Source organism: Podarcis filfolensis (assembly GCF_964270895.1).
Source record: "Podarcis filfolensis genome assembly, chromosome: 6".
In the NCBI taxonomy this organism is placed as follows: Eukaryota; Metazoa; Chordata; class Lepidosauria; order Squamata; family Lacertidae; genus Podarcis; species Podarcis filfolensis.
In genome coordinates this window covers 18,269,378-18,292,051 of record NC_139609.1, presented here as the reverse complement: position 1 = coordinate 18,292,051, position 22,674 = coordinate 18,269,378, and positions in this window count along the sequence as shown.

Sequence of the window (22,674 nt, the reverse complement as noted above, 5' to 3'; positions counted from 1 at the left end):
AACCCCCATGGTCAAAACAAAAAAAATGTTTTCCTTCCAGTAGCACCTTAAAGACCAACTAAGTTAGTTCTTGGTATGAGCTTTCGTGTGCATGCACACTTCTTCAGATACACCCCATGAACATTTTTATGTGATTTGGCATTCCTTTATGACATATACAGCGGAAGCATCATTTTCAAGACTAGCCTTCGTCATTCACAAGCCTGGTGAATCTGGGGCTATGTCTGATGATCTGAAAATGCTGATAATCTTTACCTGGACTTTATTTTAACCCATGAGGCAACTACTCATTCCGCGTGCCTATTTCATGGTTTCGTATTTCATCTTCCAATTTTTGTCTGTTATAATCGTTCTGTTTTATATACATTATAAAATGAAATAATAACTTTTACCCAACCCCCAAATCTGCCACCATCTATAGATGTTCTATATTTTCAGAATACTAAATTTGGTGTACAAAAGGGAGGCTCAGGATCACTCTTCTAATGAGAAGATTGAATTATCTGCTTTCCCCAAAATATTCCTACCATCTCTGTATGATTCTTTTGAGGGAAGAGAGATGCAAAGGTATAATACATCTCAATGAGAACAAATGAGAAAAATTTGGAATTCTGTTTTTTTTTTTAAGGCCTCTTAACAGCAACCCAGTCTTGAATAAGTTTACCCAAAGTTTGAGATCCATTAAACTGAATGGGTGCACTGGGTTGAAGTCTTAGAAGCTGAAATATCCCATTCTTTCCCCTTTGAAGTTTTTGAGTCTTCTGTCCTCTTACTCTGTTCTTTGCTCTCCCCTCCCCATTCAGTTCACTTTTCATCAATATCCAGCCCCTCATTCCAGCTGGCTTTATGGTTAACTTCTTCAGCCTCCTCTAAACTTTGGCCAGCCGAAATTAAGTTTATCGTTAGTTTTGGCCTAAGAATTATCCAAGGGAGTTCCTTCTCGGAACATGAAAACAAACAGTCCTTCTGCAATGTTTGCTAACTAGACATGTCAGCATGGTAGGGAGGCAGAAGATCAGACAGATATTTGTGGTACCATAAATGGCTGGGGAAATTGCTTTCTTAACCTTTTTTTACTTCCTTTAGTATGTTACTGTTGTTACAATGAAGATTTCTAAACCCAGATGTATTTCTTTAACAATGGGTAAAGGTAGAAATTTTAAGCCTAGAGTTTTCTGTTTAAATGTTTTGAGAAACCTGATGTTTGCACAGATCAACAAACAGAGTAAAAGAAAAACTTTAAAAAGGGGAAGAGAAAGAATAGCAGTCCATTTTAAGTTAATAGATATGTAACTATTTATAATTTTATTGTCAGTCCAAGCACTTGTGGGTTTTTCCCCCTAAATTGCTCAATTGCAATCTAGAACCATTGCATATTTTCTGAAACTGAAAAGTGCTTTTTGAGCAATGGGTTGCATTCTGAAAACAAAGGCTCATTGCAGATTGACTCTGCAGCACCCCACAGTATGTCCATTTGAAAACAGATGATAGCACAGGTAAGTGGACCTGGCAATGCGGGCTGCATCCGTACATCCCCGTTGACATGTGTGGCCAATGTACCACGATGTTATTTATTTATTAGGTACATTTCTATATCACCCTTCATCCAAAGATCACACAGTGGTTTACAATATAAAAACACAAAAAATAGCAAATAATAGCAAAACCAAGAAACCCTCCCATTACTAGTACAGGAATAATCATAAGTTCATTTATCATTGTTGACTTGCAGTCAACTGCACACAAAGCACAATCTCCACTTCCTTCTTCATTCACCCGAGGCATGTAATTCTTTGCATATATCATAGTATCTTTGGCCTTAACTGATGGACTTTACACCCAGTTCAAAAGAATGTAAGATAATATGGAGATAGCACAATATGGTTCAGAACAGAGTACACAGAAGTCTAGTGGGGCATCTAATGAAGTACTTCCAGCAGTTTAAGGATTTCTACTTGCACAATGGAATGTCCACTCCCTCTCCTTTACCCACGAGTCCTCTGTGCCCACCCCAAATTTGCCCAGAACTTATTTAGGTTAGCACATGGGGAGAGCAGAGGGAGGGATGCAAAACTTTCTTACACAGCAAAAGGTCACCACTGTACAGTGGTACCTCGGGTTACAGGCGCTTCAGGTTACAGACGCTTCAGGTTACAGACTCTGCTAACCCAGAAATAGTACCTCAGGTTAAGAACTTTGCTTCAGGATGAGAACAGAAATCATGCTGTGGCGGCAGCGGGAGGCCCCATTAGCTAAAGTGGTACCTCAGGTTACGAACAGTTTCAGGTTAAGAACGGACCTCCAGAACGAATTAAGTTCTTAACCCGAGGTACCACTGTACTAGACATACTTTGTGGGATGAAGCAACAGCCTAGTTTTTGACTGTGGTGCATGTTTAGTACTACTGATGACATCCACAACAGCAGAGGGAATAAAAATGGGAACACATGATGCGCTGTGTTTCCTGTTGCTCTCTTTGAGCGCCTGGAACATTTAAGGAACATCCTTGGCATTAAAATAAAGCATATCCTGCAGTTAATATAACAACCCACAATGTGCCTGCCTGTCGATCATTACATTTGCTTAGCCCTTTTTAAAATTAGATATCCAGTTCGTTGGGTTGCCAACCTGACCACAGCCAAGGTTGAACGATTCAACAGCTCAGCTGTGCCAGTTGTTCAAAACAAGTCCCTGGCTTACTGGTTTATTTACATTTCAAATCCTGCTGCTAGAAGATGTATGACGAACACTCTTGCAGAGACCCACAGGGATGTTTTAAACATTGGTTCTTATGGCAAAATGCATCTGTGGATTCAGTTTCTGAAGAATGGTTGCAGATAGTTCATTCCTGAATTTTGCAAATTTTATCCCATGCCTGAAATTCTCTGCTCCCAGGAGTTGAGTCCACCAAACTGTTTGCAGTGCCCGTTATTATCAATCTTCCTCCATCAGCATATATTTCTTACCCTGTCCTAACTAGAACAAGCTAAAACAATCTTTGTGCCATACATTATCTGTTCTCTTCCCTGCCCATTTAAATTTGTTGCTGTCATTTCATGATTTACCTGTATTGAAAGACAAGGCCAGCTTCTACAATGTTCAGTATTTGGTAGGTTATAACAACAAAGAAGGACAGTCTTAAATGTTTGTTTTAAATAACCTCCTCAGTGAACTTTTGGAACTAACATATTTCTTCTCCCCCTCCCCCCAAAATAGATATTTTAAATTTATTTTCCTGTTGATTGTCATGATTGTTTATAGTTAACAAAGCAATGCAAGTGAATTGCTTAAAATATGTTAATGCATCTATTCAGCTGCCTTCTTTTAAAGATATCTACTGAGAAGTCCCAGTGACTATAATGGGACATTTCTCATACGTATTCATGGGAAAGATAGCAGTCCTTCATTAATCTAATCTATTTATCACTTGTGTTAGACCACAGACTCCATGCAAGGTTATTCTTTTAAATTACATTGAGGTTTGAAGATGGCTCTTTTCAGGAGCACTATACAATACACACTAGCACATACCCAGATAACAAGCCAACACAAGATAAGACAATAACTTTTTAATGTGACTCAGAGAAACATGAAATGTGGGCCATGAACAATGAAGGGGACTGGGAATCCAGAAAGCATAGAAAAAGATTCATTCATTGTTAGTCAGACAGACAAAACAAACACCCATACCAATGGATGTGTCAAGCAATAAAGGAATTTGGAAAGTCTGGAAAAACACACACGTGGAAACCCACTTTGTGGGTAACGAAGATTCATATAAACACAGTGACACTGGACGTAATAATTAACTTATTAGGCGAATGAGCCTTTAGCATGAAGAATCTCCTGCTCCAAGGTTTGAAACTGGCTGCTTCTTATAAGCCCCTCTTGAGTCAGTTTGGGTTTTGACATGATGCAAATAGTGGTTAGACAAAAACAGTAACAAAAGTTTCCAATCTCCTCACCCCCATGTCAGAAAAGGAAAAGAAGGCAAGGAAGAAGCTCATAAGCCTGGGGATATGCCCAGGCTCATACACTGAACAATAAATCATAGTTTATAATCATTGATGAAAGCAACCACTAGATATGTTTGGACTATTCTCCTGTACTCCCTTTCTCTTCTTTTTCCTAAAGTGTTTTATTGAATGTTTTCAGTTTACATGGACACAGCAAACACAAACTAAAGTAAAATGAAATAAGTTGGTAGCAGGAGGAGGGGAGAGGGGAGGGGAGAGGTGTGGATCAAGGTTTGCTCACCTTCAGTGTATGGTCAAACAAAATACCTGAGTTCAGCATAGGCCTGACATATAGTTTAGTAAACATCTGTGATATGCAGGTAGTTCGTTTATGGTGAGCAAGGATAGCTCTTTGGCTTGCTGGTGGATTGTTGGGCTGTGTTAACTTTTTCATTTTTGTAAAAGGATAGGAAAAGCAACAAACAGAGCTCAACAAATCCATTTCTACTGTAATGTTGCAAGAATCCATACAACCGAGAGGCATCATCTTATCAATATGACTTTATGCATAAATGTTATTTCTGCTTCTTTTTTGTTTGTTTAGTCATGTCTGACTCTTCGTGACTCCATGGACCAGAGCACGCCAGGCACTCCTGTCTTCCATGGCCTCCCGCAGTTTGGTCAGACTCATGTTGATAGCTTCGAGAACACTGTCCAACCATCTCATCATCCGTCGTCTCCTTCTCCTTGTGCCCTCCATCTTTCCCAACATCAGGGTCTTTTCCAGGGAGTCTTCTCTTCTCATGAGGTAGCCAAAGTATTGGAGCCTCAGCTTCAGGATCTGTCCTTTCAGTGAGCACTCAGGGCTGATTTCCTTCAGAATGGATAGGTTTGATCTTCTTTCAGTCCATGGGACTCTCAAGAGTCTCCTCCAGCACCATAATGCAAAAGCATCAATTCTTCGGCGATCAGCCTTCTTTATGGTCCAGCTCTCACATACATACATCACTACTGGGAAAACCATAGCTTTAACTATACAGGCCTTTGTTGGCTAGGTGATGTCTCTGCTTTTTAAGATGCTGTCTAGGTTTATCATTGCTTTTCTCCCCAGAAGCAGGCATCTTTTAATTTCGTGACTGCTGTTACCATCTGTAGTGATCATGACCAAGCTAATATGAAAAAACCCTCTGTCCAGTATTAAATAGTTCAGTAATGTATCATGTGTGGCCAGTGTCACTGGGGATCACACAATCCCAACATATCACACTGTTTCTGCTCTGGCTGCACAAGCAACCAATATGAGCCTGGTTTTATGTGCCGATTTTAAACTATAAACTCTTACATGACTTGGGACCCCAAACCTCATGCACCTGGCTCTTACAGTAACATGTAGTCTGCCTTTAAATTCTGAAACCAGCAAGCAAATCCCTCCCAAAAGCCTTTTTAGGGGTCAATGTGTAATTAAAAAAGGGTAAAGGTAAAGGACCCCTGGATGATTAAGTCCAGTCACAGGCGACTAATGGGGTTGCGGTGCTCATCTCGCTTTCAGGCCGAGGAAGCTGGCGTATGTCCACAGACAGCTTTCCAAGTCATGTGGCCAACATGACTTAACCACTTCTGGTGCAATGGAACACCATGATGGAAACCAGAGCACACGGAAACGCTGTTTACTTTCCCGTCACAGCGGTACCTATTTATCTACTTGCACTGGCATGCTTTCAAATTGCTAGGTTGGCAGAAACTGGGACCAAGGAACGGGAGCTCACTCCATCGTGGGGATTCGAACAGCTGACCTTCTGATCAGCAAGCCCAAGAGGCTCAGTGGTTTAGAGCACAGTGCCACACCTGCCTGGTTCTGTCTTATTGGTGCAAGGGGACTCCCTCGGTTTGTGTGCCTGACATCCTTGCTGTTTTTTTCCTTTGGCTGACACTTGACACTAACAAACTGGTTGCATCCATGACTGGTCACCAGTTCAAGATCTGCTATGAGCTGTAATGCTGACATCGGTATTACATTGTTCCAGAGATCTTTGCTGCCATTTTTAGCCTCATCGGATACAGACCTCATTCTTTGCAGGATCTGTTTTCCTTCTCTTCCAGTAAGTGCAGCAAATGGATGAAATGCGGGCAAGGAGCATATCAATTTTTTAAAATGGAGATGCACTATTTTCTTGGAAGTTATTGATGTTTTCCTTAACCAAGTTTGTTTTAGCTGGAACTTAGGAGTTCTTTTGATTATTGTGAAGGCGCTGTGCCAGTAGGCAAAACAGCTTTTATGCACATTGCCATAATAAGCTTGGTTAAAAAAACAAAAATGCAAGCCTTGGTTATGCTTTAGTATTTTTAATGAGATAATACTTTCCCCCGCTAGCCACTAAAAGCTATCCATAAACTCTATTTGAACCACTATGTTGTTCCTCTGTTGCTTTTACAAGAAGTTATCACTCCACCCTTCCTTAATGATGCAATCCTTGGATTCCTTTTGCCCACCAACAGTTTGCTACCAATTCATATTTATTGATGCTTTCCAAAGAGCTAAAACAGGCCAGGATGTCAACAATTTGAGTTCTGGGTCCAGCAAATTACTCAGTTACCTCATCTAAGAGATCTTAGTTCCAGCCCTGTAAAAATACTAAAATTATGAATGAGGATCTCATTTTTAGATGGCATATTCCAAAGTTGCCTAGCTCTGCTTGCACCTAAGAGACTATTATAACAAGCAATACACAAATCAGGGCAAACATCACTTTGGATAACTTTGCAAAGGTTGTATTCTGAACAACTTGCTGCTGAGCACCCTTTAGTACTAAGGCAATCACTCCGAGCCTTTAAGTATGGAAAATAAAAAGTTATGTTTATTACAATAAATACATACAATGGTACCTTGGGTTAAGAACTTAATTTGTTCTGGAGGTCCGTTCTTAACCTGAAACTGTTCTTAACCTGAGGTACCACTTTAGCTAATGGGGCCTCCCGCTGCCACCGCACCACCAGAGCACAATTTCTCTTCTCATTCTGAAGCAAAGTTCTTAATCCGAGGTACTATTTCTGGGTTAGCGGAGTCTGTAACCTGAAGCGTCTGTAACCCAAGGTACCACTGTATTGGATAGTAAAGAATTCCAAGTTTTAGCAATGTTGAGGATACAAAGCAGCCATGTTTGCTGTTTGATCTCTGCAGGAGAGGAACAAAAGCAAGATGCAGCCTCTCCTCTCTGCTTCAGAAGTAAGAGTGTGAGAAAGCAGGGAGGGGAAGCAGGAAGTCAGATCAACAACCCTGAGAATAGTCTAGCAATTTAGAAGAGGTCAGTGGTTAGGTTAGAAAAACAGTCTAGGAAGGATGAAGGTTCCTCTTTCCGTCTCGTTTCTCCCTGGGCAAACTCTTCAGCTTTAATATAAGTTGACACACCTTGTGTCATTTCCCGACACACAGTCCTGACCATTTGTCTAATTGACAAAATGTACCATTTTTGTAGTACATGTGATGGCCTGGGACTCAGGCTCGGACTCGGAACCAGAGGAGTCTCAGTCCGCACCGGATCCTTTGCCTCAGGCGGCACCTGAACCTAGTCTGGGGCCTGATTCTGAAGAGCCCCAGTCTGCACAGCTTCCCCTGCAACAAGCACCAGCTGGGCCGAGTCAGGGGCCTGAGCCTGCCCTGGCTCCAGATGCGGGGATTACTTCATTGCCTCCAGCTGAGCAATCACTTGCAGCTGCTCCCTATCAGTTGGGTCCGGAGAGGCTGAGGTGGCCTCCAAATCTAGTAACCCACAGACATCTCCCGAGCTGCAGAGACTAAGGTCTGGGAGAAGGAGAGACCTGAGTACTCGCAGGAGGAGTGCTTGCCTTCGGGCAAGATAGGGAGGTGAGTCACTGGGGAATCAGGACTGGTCGTTACCCCGACAAAGATAAAAGGCTGTCAGACCCCACCCCAAGTTGCGGGAGCAACATTGCTGTTTGCCAGAACCTGCCTGAGACCCTGTGCCTGGTTTCCTGCCTTGGCCCTGTTGGACTGACTCCTCACGGAACCCTTGGATTTGGGACTGGACCTGGGCTGCGTTGCTTGGGTTACCCCCTGGGCCCAGCACAGTACATAAAAAACTAAGAGCATTTCCTCTTTTTAGTGTATTACTACAGAGCGGGTGGCAAGGAAGAGCAAGGAGACATGAAAGATCATTCAGAATATATGCATCCTAAAACCCGGGCCGACCTGGCAGCAAGTCAGGATGCCAAGACCCCAGTCCAGGATCAAGCAGTGTGTCTAAAGTCCAAAGCGAAGCACAGTCCTTCAGAGATCCTGAAGCATCCAAGCTGAGGTTCACCAACATGGGCAGTTGAGCAGACCCAGCACCTCAGCTCAGCTGCCCTTTTATACTTTGCCTGCTAATTGCAGGGCTGGATGAGGCAGGTGACCCTCACCTGCTCCAAGCCTACTCCAGTTGAGGTATCACATCCCTACATCCCAGAGCTAGCAAGTTCCACCTGGCCAGCTAGGGAGCTGGGCTGTAGGCCCTTGCCTGCCTCAGCCTCCTACTGTGCCATTCCCGCTGCTCCCTATGCCTTAGAACCCACCGTGTTTGTGGGGACAGGGGCTCCTCTGGCTCTGGTGGTGTACACTGACCTCCATCCCCTTCCGTCACCCTTTGAGCACTTCCTACACCAGCCTCTCCTTCCCCAGCTTGCCCTGGTGTGTCTCAGTTCCGGTGACACCCTTCACCAGGATCCTCTTCCTCCTCTTCCCCATTGTCCTGCCAGTTCATGATATCCCTGTTTAGGGAAGTTTTTAATATTTGAAGTTTTATTCTGTTTAATATTCTGTTGGGATCAGCCCAGAGTGGCTGGGGAAATCCAGACAGATGGGCAGGGTATAAATAAATCATCATCATCATCTTCATCATCATGCTCATGAATTTGCCCACATTCAAGGGCACCTCCGACCACTGAACTATGCAAAAGCTGATCAAAAACTTGTGTCTGAATTTTATTTTTTATTTCCCCTCTGCTCCCTGCCTCTTTGTGTTTTTTGAAAGAAAGAAAGAATTATTTATACCCCACCCATCTGGGTGGCTTCCAACCGAATGTTAAAAACACAATACGGCATTAAACAGTAAAAACTTCCCTAAACAGGGCTGGCTTCAGATGTCTTTTAAAAGTAAGATAGTTGCTTATTTCCTTGACATCTGCAAGGAGGGTGTTCCAGGGTGTGAGATTAGCGTGGAATCCCACAGCTAATTCTCCCCTGGTCTCCTCGCTGGCCCAAATAGGACTAATTTAGCCAGCTAGCCCAGGTGATCATCTAATGTTTATTGGATGGATTTTCCCCCTAAATTGATTTTTGATTTTATTGTTATTCACGTTTTATACCGTATTTTATGCTGTTTTTTGTAGCATCAATTAAGGGTTTTAAATTTGTTGTTAGCCGCCCTGAGCCCGGTTTTCTGAACCGGGAAGGGCGGGGTATAAATAAAAAAATATTATTATTATAAGCCTGTGGTGTCTAGTTTTAATTGATTGTATCTGGCCTTTGGCCTGTTCTGGCAGGGGTTTTCTTAACGGTTCTCAAAGTTTCTCAAAGTTTCTTGTTAACTGATTTAAGCTTGGAGATGCAAGCAGCAGTTACAGCTTATGAGGATAATCAAGCTTGCAGTAACACGGCTGAGTCAGAAAAATCAAGTAAGAGAACAAAACATATGGATGTTCCATACCACTATATTAAAAATTTATTTGAGGAAAAAGTAATTAAAATTGTGCATAGTGCAACTGAAAATGTAGTAGCTGCTGTTCTCACAAGATGTTGCATGCAGAAAATGGGTTATGCGAATTGAAAAAAGCTTTAATGTAAAACTGTATAAGGTGTCATTTTTAATGTGAATTAAAAGGAGGGGTGTTAAATTATTTGATACTACATAAGGAAGATTGGGATGCGGGTGGCGCTGTGGTCTAAACCACAGAGCCTAAGGCTTGCCGATCAGAAGGTCGGCGGTTTGAATCCCCGTGACAGGGGGAGCTCCCGTTGCTCGGTCCCAGCTCCTGCCAACCTAGCAGTCCGAAAGCACGTCAAAGTGCAAGTAGATAAATAGGTACCGCTCCGGTGGGAAGGTAAACGGTGTTTCTGTGCACTGCTCTGGTTCGCCAGAAGCGGCTTAGTCATGCTGGCCACATGACCCAGAAGCTGTATGCCGGCTCCCTCGGCCAGTAAAGTGAGATGAGCGCCGCAACCCCAGAGTTGTCCGCGACTGGACCTAACGGTCAGAGGTCCCTTTACCTTTTTACTAAGGCAGATAGGCTAGAAATGGGGGAGAAGGTGCTATGGTTTTTAGCTCAATAGCTTAATTTTAGCTAAGTCTTTAATCCTATACAGTGGTACCTCGGGTTACAGACGCTTCAGGTTACAGACTCCGCTAACCCAGAAATAGTACCTCGGGTGAAGAACTTTGCTTCAGGATAAGGACAGAAATCGCATGCTAGTGGCACAGCAGGAATGGGAGACCCCATTAGCTAATGTGGTACCTCATTAAGAACAGTCTCAGGTTAAGAACGGACCTTCAGAACGAATTAAGTTCTTAACCCGAGGTACCACTGTACTTGGAGTAGCATGTGTTTATCTATATGTGCGACAATACATTGCAGCATTTGAAGCCAAGTTCTGCTAGTAAACATCTAATGCCCTTTTAAGATGTTGTGAGAGGGGGCATAATTGGGTTGTCTTTGCTTTTGTTTTCATTATGTATTTTGAGGATTTTATGTTGTGAACTGTCCTGAAATCTACGGGTCTAGGGTGGCATACAAAATAAATAATTGAAAGCTTGTGGATATGCTAGTACAGTGGTACCTCGGGTTAAGTACTTAATACGTTCTGGAGGTCCATTCTTAACCTGAAACTGTTCTTAACCTGAAGCACCACTTTAGCTAATGGGGCCTTCTGCTGCCACCGCGCTGCCGGAGCAAGATTTATGTTCACATCCTGAAGCAAAGTTCTTAACCCGAGGTACTATTTCTGGGTTAGCGGAGTCTGTAACCTGAAGCGTATGTAACCTGAAGCGTATGTAACCTGAAGCATATGTAACCTGAGGTACCACTGTACTATGGATGTGGATGGGTCAATGTATGATTTAGGGGTTTATGGGTTGTTGTTTTTACCTCTTTTGACCTTTTATGAAAAATATGAAAAAGCAACATTTTTAGTTCTTACAAACACTTCATTGTTTTGCCATCCCAAGGAAGCCAGGGGACACCAAGCTAGATCCAGAAAGGTCTAAAATGTGGACCTACATGGTCCCTGGAGGGCCTAGGCAAAGAGAAGGGTGAGGAACACTCAGTGCTATTTTTTATATATATAAAAAGAGGTGCCCAAACAACCATGAATGCCTCCCTCATTCTCTTAGAATGGCAATGGTGCCCACCTGAGAAGTGACAGAACTGAGTTCTGGTGAGTTTTGGCTGAGACTCTTGAGAGTCCCAGGGACTGCAAGAAGATCAAACCTCTCCATTCTTAAGGAAATCAGCCCTTAGTGCTCACTGGAAGGACAGATCCTGAAGCTGAGGCTCCAATACTTTGGCCACCTCATGAGAAGAGAAGACTCCCTGGAAAAGACCCTGATGTTGGGAAAGATGGAGGGCACAAGGAGAAGGGGATGACAGAGGACGAGATGGTTGGACTGTGTTCTCGAAGCTACGAAGATGAGTTTGACCAAACTGCGGGAGGCAGTGGAAGACAGGAGTGCCCGGCGTGCTCTGGTCCATGGGGTCACGAAGAGTCAGAGATGACTAAACAACAACAAAGCCCTGGGAACACTTTTTTTATGGGCAGGAGCTCCATAGGTGACCACCAATTTGGCTAGGAATCAAGATTCAAGACAGCCTCTTGGTCAGGGAGCCTCTTGGTTCGCCTCTTGGTCACACATCTGATTGTCGGGTGGGAAACAAATACCCAAACTTTCTACACTTCCTATAGTGACTTTCATTAGGCCAGTGATGAGGCAGGGCAGTGATGAATAGCCTGAGACTGGTTCAACTGGCATTCCACCTTACCACAATCACATGAGATGCATTGCTATGTACTCACATTGGCAATAACTGCAAAAGATTTTGATTTGAAGTCAGCAGTTGTTGAACAGGAACTTGGCTTTCCTTTGTTAGTTTATCATGGTATTAGAATAGAAGGGAACTCCCCAAACAATTTCACTTATAATCTGTCCTAAGCACATTCTTGGTTTAGTATACATTTCAAGATATGCTAAGTCCAGGCCTCTGGCCTGTGTTTTTGGCAACATGCCATTGCCAGCAGTTGCTGGGGAAATGTGATTATTTGGAAATATTTATTTATTCTGGCAGGTCTGACTTCTAATAATAAAGGTCCAGCGCCGAGGGCCTTCTGGCGGTTTCCTCGCTGCAAGAAGCCAAGTTACAGGGAACCAGGCAGAGGGCCTTCTCGGTAGTGGCACCCACCCTGTGGAATGCCCTCCCACCATATGTCAAAGAGAAAAATAACTACCAAACTTTTAGAAGACATCTGAAGGCAGCCCTGTTTAGGGAAGCTTTTAAAGTTTAATAGGTTATTGTATTCTAGTGTTTTGTTCGAAGCCACCCAGAGTGGCTGGGGAAACCCAGCCAGATGGGCGGGGTATAAATAATAAATTATTATTATTATTATTATTATTATTATTATTAGTCAGGTGGTGACCAAAAAATGGGAGGTAGACCTTTATTCTGTTGGTTCTTCCAAATGTTTTGGTTGTGGGAATGAGTCACAGCGGCATGTACCATTTCTGGCAAAATTGATATATTTGATGTTAAAGAGCCACACCCAAACACCTTTGTTGGAAAAAAAATGCTTTGATAGCACACTGAAATTATAAATCTCTGGATGCTCAACAAGCTTATGTATTACTATTTCTGATGTTTTATAAGAAACACTATTTTAAAAAGAGTTCTTTGTCAACCAATTCTCCATTCATTTGAAGAACTCTTCATTGTTGACTGAAAAGCCAGCTTCTAAATGTCTTTCTTCCTGGCGCTAACAGCCTATGAATGGTTAAGTGGTGGCATACTGTTCAGCAGACTCCCAAAGACATCACCTCTAAAGAGGCTGAGTGTTAAATGCCTCACATGATAATTACTTAGGCACTGAGTGATTATTTAAGCCTCTGGTGTAAACAGAAACAGCCATTATCCTAATGTAACTCCATCACTTCGAAAGGCCTAGAGACAACAGCAAATCCCCATGGAATATCACGAAAGTGCAACTTTCCATTAGAAGTTCTGATTTCAAAACCATGCAGAGTAGGCCTGATAAGAAACGCCTTCCTCAGCTTTGTCACCCTTTTCGAATGCTGCCAAATTTTGGAGAGGGGCACTTTGGCAGACTTGAGCACAGCAGCAAAAGGGGTCAAAGACATCAAGGATACCACCCCAAATCTCAAAAGCAGGAGGCTACCACATTTCCTTCCAGCAGGGCCAGCCCAAGACACTGTGTAGCCTGAGGCAAACAACAAGATGGTAACTTCCCCTTTCACCCTACAGAGAACAGATAAACTGGTGGCTGAATCATATTCAAACACTGGTGACGGAAAGATGTTCAGCACCACACTGGGGGACAACAGGTTAGTGTAGGGGACTGCTGCCCTGCATTCTTCCCTTTTCAACCATAACAGCTTTCTGAAGAAGTAAAGAAGGCCTCTCCTCCTTCCAGAGGGGAGGTGTTGTGAGCGGGAGATGATTCCCGCGTCACACAGGGGGCATTCTGCCCACTGCCCTAACCTCATGGCTGGTGTGCCACGCCCCCGGTTGGGCACCCAACCAGGAGGCTCGGTGAGGGTGTGGTTTGCTGCCCAAAATGCAGCCGTGCCAGCCATTCTGCCTCATTGCGCTCACTTTTCACCTCGAGTCACCCACCCACCACTCCCTTTAGGGCTTAGTTTTTCTCCTGACTTTGCTATGGACCTATGGTTGGTCCCCCTGGTTGCCCAGGGGGCCTGGTAGGATTTTTTTCCAACTGGCAAATTGGAACCTTTTGGTTTTTTTCGCCTACCTCGTAGCAATCGTCACAACTTTCGTGGTATTTGGTGGTTAGGCATTGGAATGTGTTGTTGGTGTGTGGAAGGGCAAGGTGTGGCCATCGCCTACCCCTTCATTTTGGGTATTCCATTAAAGGAATCCGGCGGTCGTGGATCCTGTCTGATCCCTGTGTGGCGGGGGGCCATCGCATGACCCTCGGTGACATCAGGGGAGAGCTTATAGTTGTATTAGCATCAACAGGCTCCCCCTACTGGTGGTTAACCCCTTCTTCAGACTCAACCCTCTTCGAGTAGGTGGAGTCAAATCTTTCGTGGTCCAGTGCCTAAGCCAATACCTTCTCACATGCTGTAATCAATAAAGTTGTGGCCTTTTCTTGGCCGTTAACCTTACATTCTGTGTCCATGTGTCTTTATTCCCCAAGCGGGGATCGGGTCCTCGAATCACAAATAGCATTTCCTAATCTCTTCTGGTGCACTGGGAATTCCCCTTAAAATCTTTGTTTGCGAGGCAGTGTCTGAGTTAAATCTAGTTTGCCAATGGATGCTCTGCAGTAGTTCAATAATAATTTTGCTTTTGTAAAGTGAAAAAATAAGCAACAGTGACTTTCTTTTCAGGATTGCCACTTTTAAAGTAGGTTGGATCATATTGCAACTTAATGATTAATCATTATCATCATTTTATACTTTATGCCAAAGGGTTATAATTTTAGCACCTGGTGACCCTTTAGCATTGCAGGATTGTGGGATATGTTTTGAGTTTCCGCAGGCGACTCTGTGCCCAGTGGGACACTTTCCCCCCAAAACGCAGGTTAAAATGAAAGCATGTTTAAGGTTGTTTTGAAAAGCTAACAAATATAGGATTAAACAGACATACAGTTGTACCTTGGAAGCCAAATGGAATCCATTCTGGAAGTCCGTTCGACTTCCAAGGCATGGCTTCCAATTGGCTGCAGGAGCTTCCTGCCAATCGGAAGCCGCGGAAGCCCAGCTGGTTGTTCGGCTTCCAAAAGAACATTTGAAAACCAAAGCACTCACTTCTGGTTTTCAATTGTTCGGGAGCTGGAACGTTCAACTCCCAAGGCATTTGGGAACCAAGGTACGGCTGTACTTCTTTCGGGACAGAGAAAGTTTCAGAGATATTGAAACACCACTGAAAAGGCCCCATCTGCAGTGCCCAGAAGTTTGATGAGTAGTTTCATAGTATAGAATTGTGGAGTTGGAAGGGACCCTGATGATCATGTCGTCCAACCCCCAGCAATACAGGAATGTCAACTAAAGCATCCATGACAGACAGTCATCCAAACTTTGACTGACTTGGCCTTGATGGAAAGCTCTCATCCCTTTGAGCTGGCGCCACATTGACTAAGGATGACATCCTTATTCCACTTACCTAGGAGCAAGCCCCACTGAATTCTATAGGACTTACTTCTGAGTTGAAATGGTGGGATTACACCATAAGAGTGTGAATTCTGAGTCTCAGTCTTGAACAATCTTATGCAAGCCAATTTGGGGGATATACCTTACAGGCTTTTTGTAACTAGCATTATAGAGATGATGTGTTTGAAAACCTATGAATACTCTAAAAAGTGATGCATCACTACCATGTCTTCCTCCTGGCTGAGCTCCCAGAACTGGGAATAAATATAGGCAGCATGTCAAGCTGTAGAGGTTTTGAGAAGAAATACAGGGAACAGATCGGTCTGTAAAGATATAGAGGTCAGATTTGGAAGGATGCTGGTAGATTGGTCCCATAAGGGCTCAAATGGCACTATACAATCATTTCAAATTGATGTGGTGCTTTCTACATTTGGAAGAAAACTCAAGAGCCAGACCATGATATAAAATATACTGTCTATCCTGCATTAAGCAAGTGAAAGCAAATAAGGAGGATACATAAATCAGGATAAGAAGGATTTTCCAGAATGAAAAGAAATGTGTAGAATATATCAGGAACCCTATTTCCAGTCTCTTATTACAGAATTCCAGGACGCCTCTTTCTTGTAAACTGATTTGTGTTCCCAGAGATACAAAACCAGGGTAAAAAATACACCAGTCAAGTCAAGGCCTTCTACATCGGAATGAAGGGATCTGTAGGCTAGGCACACTTGTCTAAGTATGTTGATAAAAAGGTTCCTGCCATTACATTGTTTCCCAGCCATCCACTTGGTTCCACCTTCTCCACTCAAGGCACAATTTCACGCTGCACTACATGCATATGTTTGTAGCAAAAGTCGGATGTCAAAGGAGGGAGATGTCAAAGCTAGAGTACTGGAGCGATGTGCACAGGCAAATGTGTCTTTCTATGTTTAATTGCTTCTCTACCCACCAGTTCTCCACTTCAAGTGCCCCCTTGCTGCTTCAGGGTTGACAGCCTTGTCTGGATAATAAATGCAAGCAGAAAGTAAACAGAGTTAAGGAGCCGTCGCCAACACCCCCCACCCACCCGTAGTGGTACAGCACCACATGTGATGTTTGAGATATCAACATCCTATGGGCTGTTAAAGCAGGGGTAGTAGCATTAGTAGGGGGCATGTTGTGCTCCTACTGAGAAGGTTCCCACCCTGAATTCAGTTTGCACCTGAGGCTCCTGGAAGCTGATCACATGTAACAGTGGCTACATCCTGGGAACGGCTCTGGCCAGCTGGCTAAACCAGGTGAGGGCAGTTGATAGGTCTCAAAGCCTTGATCAGACACGGGTGGTGCTGAGGTCTAAACCACCGAGCCTCTTGGGCTTGCCAATCAGCAGGTCGGTGGGTTGAATCCCTATGACAGGGTCTGTCCCAGCATCTGCCAACCTAGCAGTTCGAAAGCATGCCAGTGCAAGTAGATAACTATGTTCCGCTGTGGTGGGAAGGTAAACGGTGTTTCCGTGCGCTCTGGTTTCTGTTACAGTGTTCCATTGTGCCAGAAGCGGGTTAGTCATGCTGGCCACATGACCTGGAAAGCTGTCTGTGGACAAACAGCAGCTCCCTTGGCCTGAAAGCGAGATGAGTGCCCCACCCATAGTCATCTTCGACTGGACTTAACTGTCCAGGGGTTCTTTACCTTTACCTAAACCCTTGATGAGTTAAGGACTTCCCTTGCATGTGAAGACAGGCTCCAGTGGATTGAGTTGTTGTTCTTTAGTTGTGTCCATGGACCAGAGCACGCCAGGCACTCTTGTCTTCCACTGCCTCCTGCAGCTTGGTCAAACTCATGCTGGTAGTTTTGAGAACACTGTCCAACCATCTCGTCCTCTGTCGTCCCCTTCTCCTTGTGCCCTCCATCTTTCCCAACATCAGGGTCTTTTCCAAGGAGTTTTCTCTTCTCATGAGGTGGCCAAAGTATTGGAGCCTCAGCTTCACGATCTGTCCTTCCAGTGACCACTCAGGGCTGATTTCCTTAAGAATGGATAGGTTTGATCTTCTTGCAGTCCATGGGACTCTCAAGAGTCTCCTCCAGCACCATAATTCAAAAGCATCAATTCTTCGGCGAACAGCCTTCTTTATGGTCCAGCTCTCACTTCCATATATCACTACTGGAAAAACCATAGCTTTAACTATATGGGGGTGGACAAGGCCAAAAGAGTTTCTAATGGTCAAGAAAGCAGTTTCTGCATAAGCTGTAGAGGGAAGTGTGGGGCAGATGGGGCTTGTCAACTTGGGTAGTCCATGTAGGAGAAGGAAAACTCTGATCCAAAACCTCTGCTGCCTTGCTGGATGTCTTTACAATTTACAATTTATTTATGGCTATTAGCCCATAAAATATGTACAAACATAAAAACACAGGGACATAAAAACAGATATATCCGACAACAGAAGGTGAACACCACGATGCAAGGGTGGGTCATTGAGCAGAGCCAAGTGACAGCTTGGGGCCAGGAGAGCTCCAAGGGACGGATCACAGAAAAGGAAAACTGAAGACGAACTCCGACATGCACTCTCATCATAACAGTCCGATTAGTTTTGATGTTGTTGTTGTTTTTTTGGTGGTTTTTGAATGTGAGATAACCGCATTCAGAAATCTCGCCACCTGCAGAGTTACAGAAGGATCTGTATCCTGCAAAAGCAGTGTGGCGTGTGACTCAACAGGCCTGCCAACCAAGCGCAGTAAAGCAGGACCCAGGAATTTAGCCCTGGCTATGCTATGTAGGGGACAGTTGAACATTATATGTGAAAGAGATTCAACAGTTTCCCCGTCACACACACATAGCGGAGACACCAAACCCTTGGAAAATCTGTGGTTCAGCAGGTTCGATGGAAAGACATTGAACCTTGCACGAATAAATGCACTGGATGTCTTTGGGAGAAGAAAAGGCTAAGGAGTAAACCCTACACAAATCCAGAGTGGAGTCCCTAAGGTGGTTGGATGGTGCTTTGCATGCCTCCTTCAGGAGACTGAATGGAGCTAAGATGAGAATGAATCTCTGTCATGATTTTATCTCTGCCCTTTTTAATTAAGTCAGGACTTTCCCTCATTTACACCTGCAGTACCTGCCTACATTGGAAAACCAAAACCAAATGATTTAGATAAGTAATTCAAAGGCTTCCATGAAGTCAGTTTAGAGTCATGAATGAGTTCTGAACTTTTCCTCATAATGCACCTGTGGCACATTCCCAAAATCGAGAGAAAATAACAGATGGCTTGGGTAAGGAATTCAGAGGAAGGCTAGTGGATTAGCTAACAAAGGTAGCATGCTTAGTTTCATAGATAAGAACAGTGTAGAATAGTATTTATTGAATCAGACTACAGGAAATGTCAAACGAGAACAATATAAAATGCATACAAACTCCACATTTAAAATGCTGCATAAGTATACATGGCACAGAATTTTGTATTTGCTGAACACTACTATAATGAAATAAAAAAGTAGATTTACATGTCAAAATGAATTTCTATCCTGAGAACTCGGAATCTCCATCAGAGTTGTCTGAAATCAATTCCAAATATATTTTCCTGAGGCTAGAGACCTTTACCACAAAAGAGGCCACTTACCTAGCAGATCTTGCTATAGGATTGCCACCTTAGTGTTGCCTTGATACTAGGAGCATGAAACACCCATAGGTGGGGATGATGTGACAGACAGTTGTCTGCTTTGTGGACTTTCTGTCTGTGAACCAGGAATGGCCAAACTTGGCCCTCCAGCTGTTTTGGGGCTACAACTCCCATCAACCCTAGCTAACAGGACCAGTGGTCAAGGATGATGGGAATTGTAGTCCCAAAACAGCTGGAGGGCCAAGTTTGGCCATGCCTGCTGTGAACAATGGGGTACAGGCTTTGTTTGTTTCTTTCAAATGTCTGCAAAACCTGTTTGACCGGGGATGTCATGTATGCCTTGCTTTTACATTCTTAGTGCATTTTATTTATGTCCACATTTGTCCTGCATTTGACCTGCCCATATTATTGAGAACAACAGCTTTTAGGAGTCTGGTTAAAGCAGGATAAGACTTATGTGAACAGTAAAGAATCTGCAGTAAAGCATTCTTCAATAGTAGCCTCTTGAGGCATGGGCAGAGGCATCCTTGAAATATATTAGCTTGCAGCACCCTATCAATCTTGTTGAATTCCTAGGAAACAGGTAGGTGTCTCATTCATGCATTCTTCTTCCTTCTGTCTAGCCTGCTGGAACTTATACATCTCAAAATCAGAGTATTCCTTTGGAGAAAAATGCTTTGTCAGTGCCTCCATCATTTTAACCGTCACCTCCTGCATCTGTGAGGGTGATAAAGTTGTCAAATGCACAATGCAGAAGGAGAGCATACTTTCTAGCATTGTAGTCTGTTTCCATAGCAGGGAACACAAGTTACAGCCTCTGGTGCCATTTAACTCAGCCAGGCCCCCAGCTTTTGTTTTTTCTTTTCAATTTTTTTTATTGATCTTCCCAAAAATCCAAAAACAAACATAAATCATTACCTTATTTAGACCAATCTTAGTATCATTGTTAAGTGACTTCCTCGTATCCCCCAGTTGAATTTCAATATATATCTTTTTTAACGGTTTTCAAAACCAATATTCTCTTAAAATTAACTTAATCACTTAACCTCTTTCTTTCTATCAAATTCAGCATTTAAACATATTAATTCAACACATTACATATTTAAATCCTAAGCCTATCTGGTATTTGCAAGCTTTCCAATTTAAATTATCTTAACATATTTAGCTAAATAGTCTTTAAATTTCCTCCATTTCTCCTGGTAATCCTCCTCCTTCTGGTCACGGACTCTTCCAGTCAGGTCGGCTAGCTCCGAAAAGTCCATCATCTTCATCTACCAAACTTCCACTGTTGGTATTTCTTGTGTTTTCCAGCTCTTCGCTAACAAAATTCTTGCTGCAGTTGTGGCATACAAAAATAATTTAACATCTTTTATGGGCAATTCCAAACCTGTTATTCCAAGAAGAAAGGCCTCTGGTTTCTTAATAAATGTATATTTCAACATTTTTTTCAATTTGTTATAAATCTTCTCTCAGACGTCTTTCACCTTGGGGCAGGTCCACCACACATGATAAAAGGTACCCTTTTTTTCTTTGCATTTCCAAGATACGTTATCACTGTTGTGGTATATCTTTGCTAATTTTATAGGAGTCAAATACCATCTATACATCATTTTCATATTTTCCTTTAACACTGTACATGCAGTGAACTTAACCCCTTTTTTCCACAGTCTTTCTCAGTCTTCAAACATTATGTTATGCCCCATATCTCTTGCCCAATCTATCATCACAGCCAGGCCCCAGGCTTGTGTGAGAATAATGAACTTCATATGGGGGAAAGTCAAGGATAGCAACAACAGCAGCTCTCGTTTTCTATTGTTGGTCTTATACAAAGCAGGGCGAGGAAGTAAAAGAAGGCTCACACCCTTATTCTCTTATCAATCGGGATGAGGAGACTTCGGTCTGTGAGGCAGACCTCAGCCTGTCTCGGAAAGTCCATGCAATACTGGGCATAAGTTCATAGTCTTCTTGTCATCACTGTCTGTAAGATGTACTCTTTACAAGACGGATGGTGATCAAACCAGTTTATTTAGAACAAACATTAGGCTTGAGAAAAGCCCAGCAGAAATCTCTTCCCCTCAGCTGCCTCAGGGCCTCGTTTCTAGATCTCGTGAGCATTGTATAAAACTTGAACTGGAATGATTCAAGAGCACATAAATCAGACTGGATTCCATTAACATTAAAGATGGAAGCATGGGAACCCAACCAAGTTTGTTTTGTAAGCTCAGGAAAAGAGATCAGCACAAAGGCACTCTCCGATGAAGAAATGAAGAACAGCCCTCCTCTGAGATGTGTATCTTTATCAAGAAGGAAAGGGCACACAACTGATTGGGTTGAGGCAGCTAATAACACAGCCCTAAATCATGTTCAGATAATGTCTCATCAATGTGGTGAATTATGGTAATACATGCGCATCTACCACTGAAATCATTTTGCTCTTGTTAAATTCCTACCAGGACAGAGCCACAAACACCAGAACTGGGGACTCTTGGCTTTGTGTACAGCTGCTGCATGTGATTAGAAGGGTGGTTTGGAGCATCTTCTAGGGCAGGGATTCCCAAACTGTGGTCCATGAGCGTCATTCAGGTGGTCCATGGCGTATCTGTAAAAATACAATTAAAAATCATACAGCATTGCAACTGCAGTGCACCACAATTGCTACAACAGTTAGGCAAATCTTTAAGCAAAATCTTGCTAAGACCCTCAGCAATTTTCAAGTGCTCTATGGGAGGAAGAGGTTTGGGGACCACTGTCCCAGGGTTAAAAAGTATTCTGATGCTGTGGGCTAACATTTAAGGTGGCTGTTGGGCTTTCTCTAGACAGGGAGGACTATAAAGGGCTCTCTGCTTGGGCTGGGATTTTGCCAAAGCAACAACAGGCTTCCTGGCTCTGGTTTATTTCAGGCTGCATGCACCCCTACATTCAAAACACATTAAAAGCACACAACCCACACTACCTCAAGGACTGCCTTTCACCTTATGATCATCCCTGGACCCTGTGATAATAATCTGAGGCGCTTCTTCATGTGCCACCTCCATGAGAGACCCAGAGGGCTGTAACATGAGAATGGGCCTTTTCTGTGGTGGCTCCCCATTTGTGGAACGCTTTCCTCAGTGCCTAGTGCCTTTGTTACATATTTTTAAGGACCAAGCAAAAACATTCCTCTTCTCTCATGCCTTTAGCTAACTATCTATGGCTTTTTAAACTCTGTGTGTAGCTGGAGGGGGTATTTCGTTTGTTTGTTACTATGTTATGTATTTTCGTCTTTTTATAGAGTAAGCTGCTTTGTCATCCACGGATGAAGGGCAGCATAGAAATTAAGTAAACAACCAAAAAAGAAAAAAGCAACCCTCCTCGAAGAAGAATCCTGAGAAAATGAGTTTACCTCTCACAGAGCTATAATTCCTAGCACCCTGAACAAACTGCAGTTTCCAGGATTCTTAGGGAGGAGAAATATGCTTTAAATATGGTTGCGTATGCAGCCAGTTGGCTTCCATCTGACACCTGCTAATTCCTCAGCTTTGACAGTTTCTATCAAGTATTAGTTTGAAACAAGGGCAAGTTATGCTCACTGTCCAAAGGAGGAAACATCGGCTATATTAAGTATCTAGCACACCACAGAAAAACTTTGCTAATCATTTTTTTCATTCCCCAGGCAGAACGATGCTGCAGTCAGCAACTTAATTATGGAACTACCTATCCTAGCGCCTTGCTTGAGCTTGCATTAACAAAAG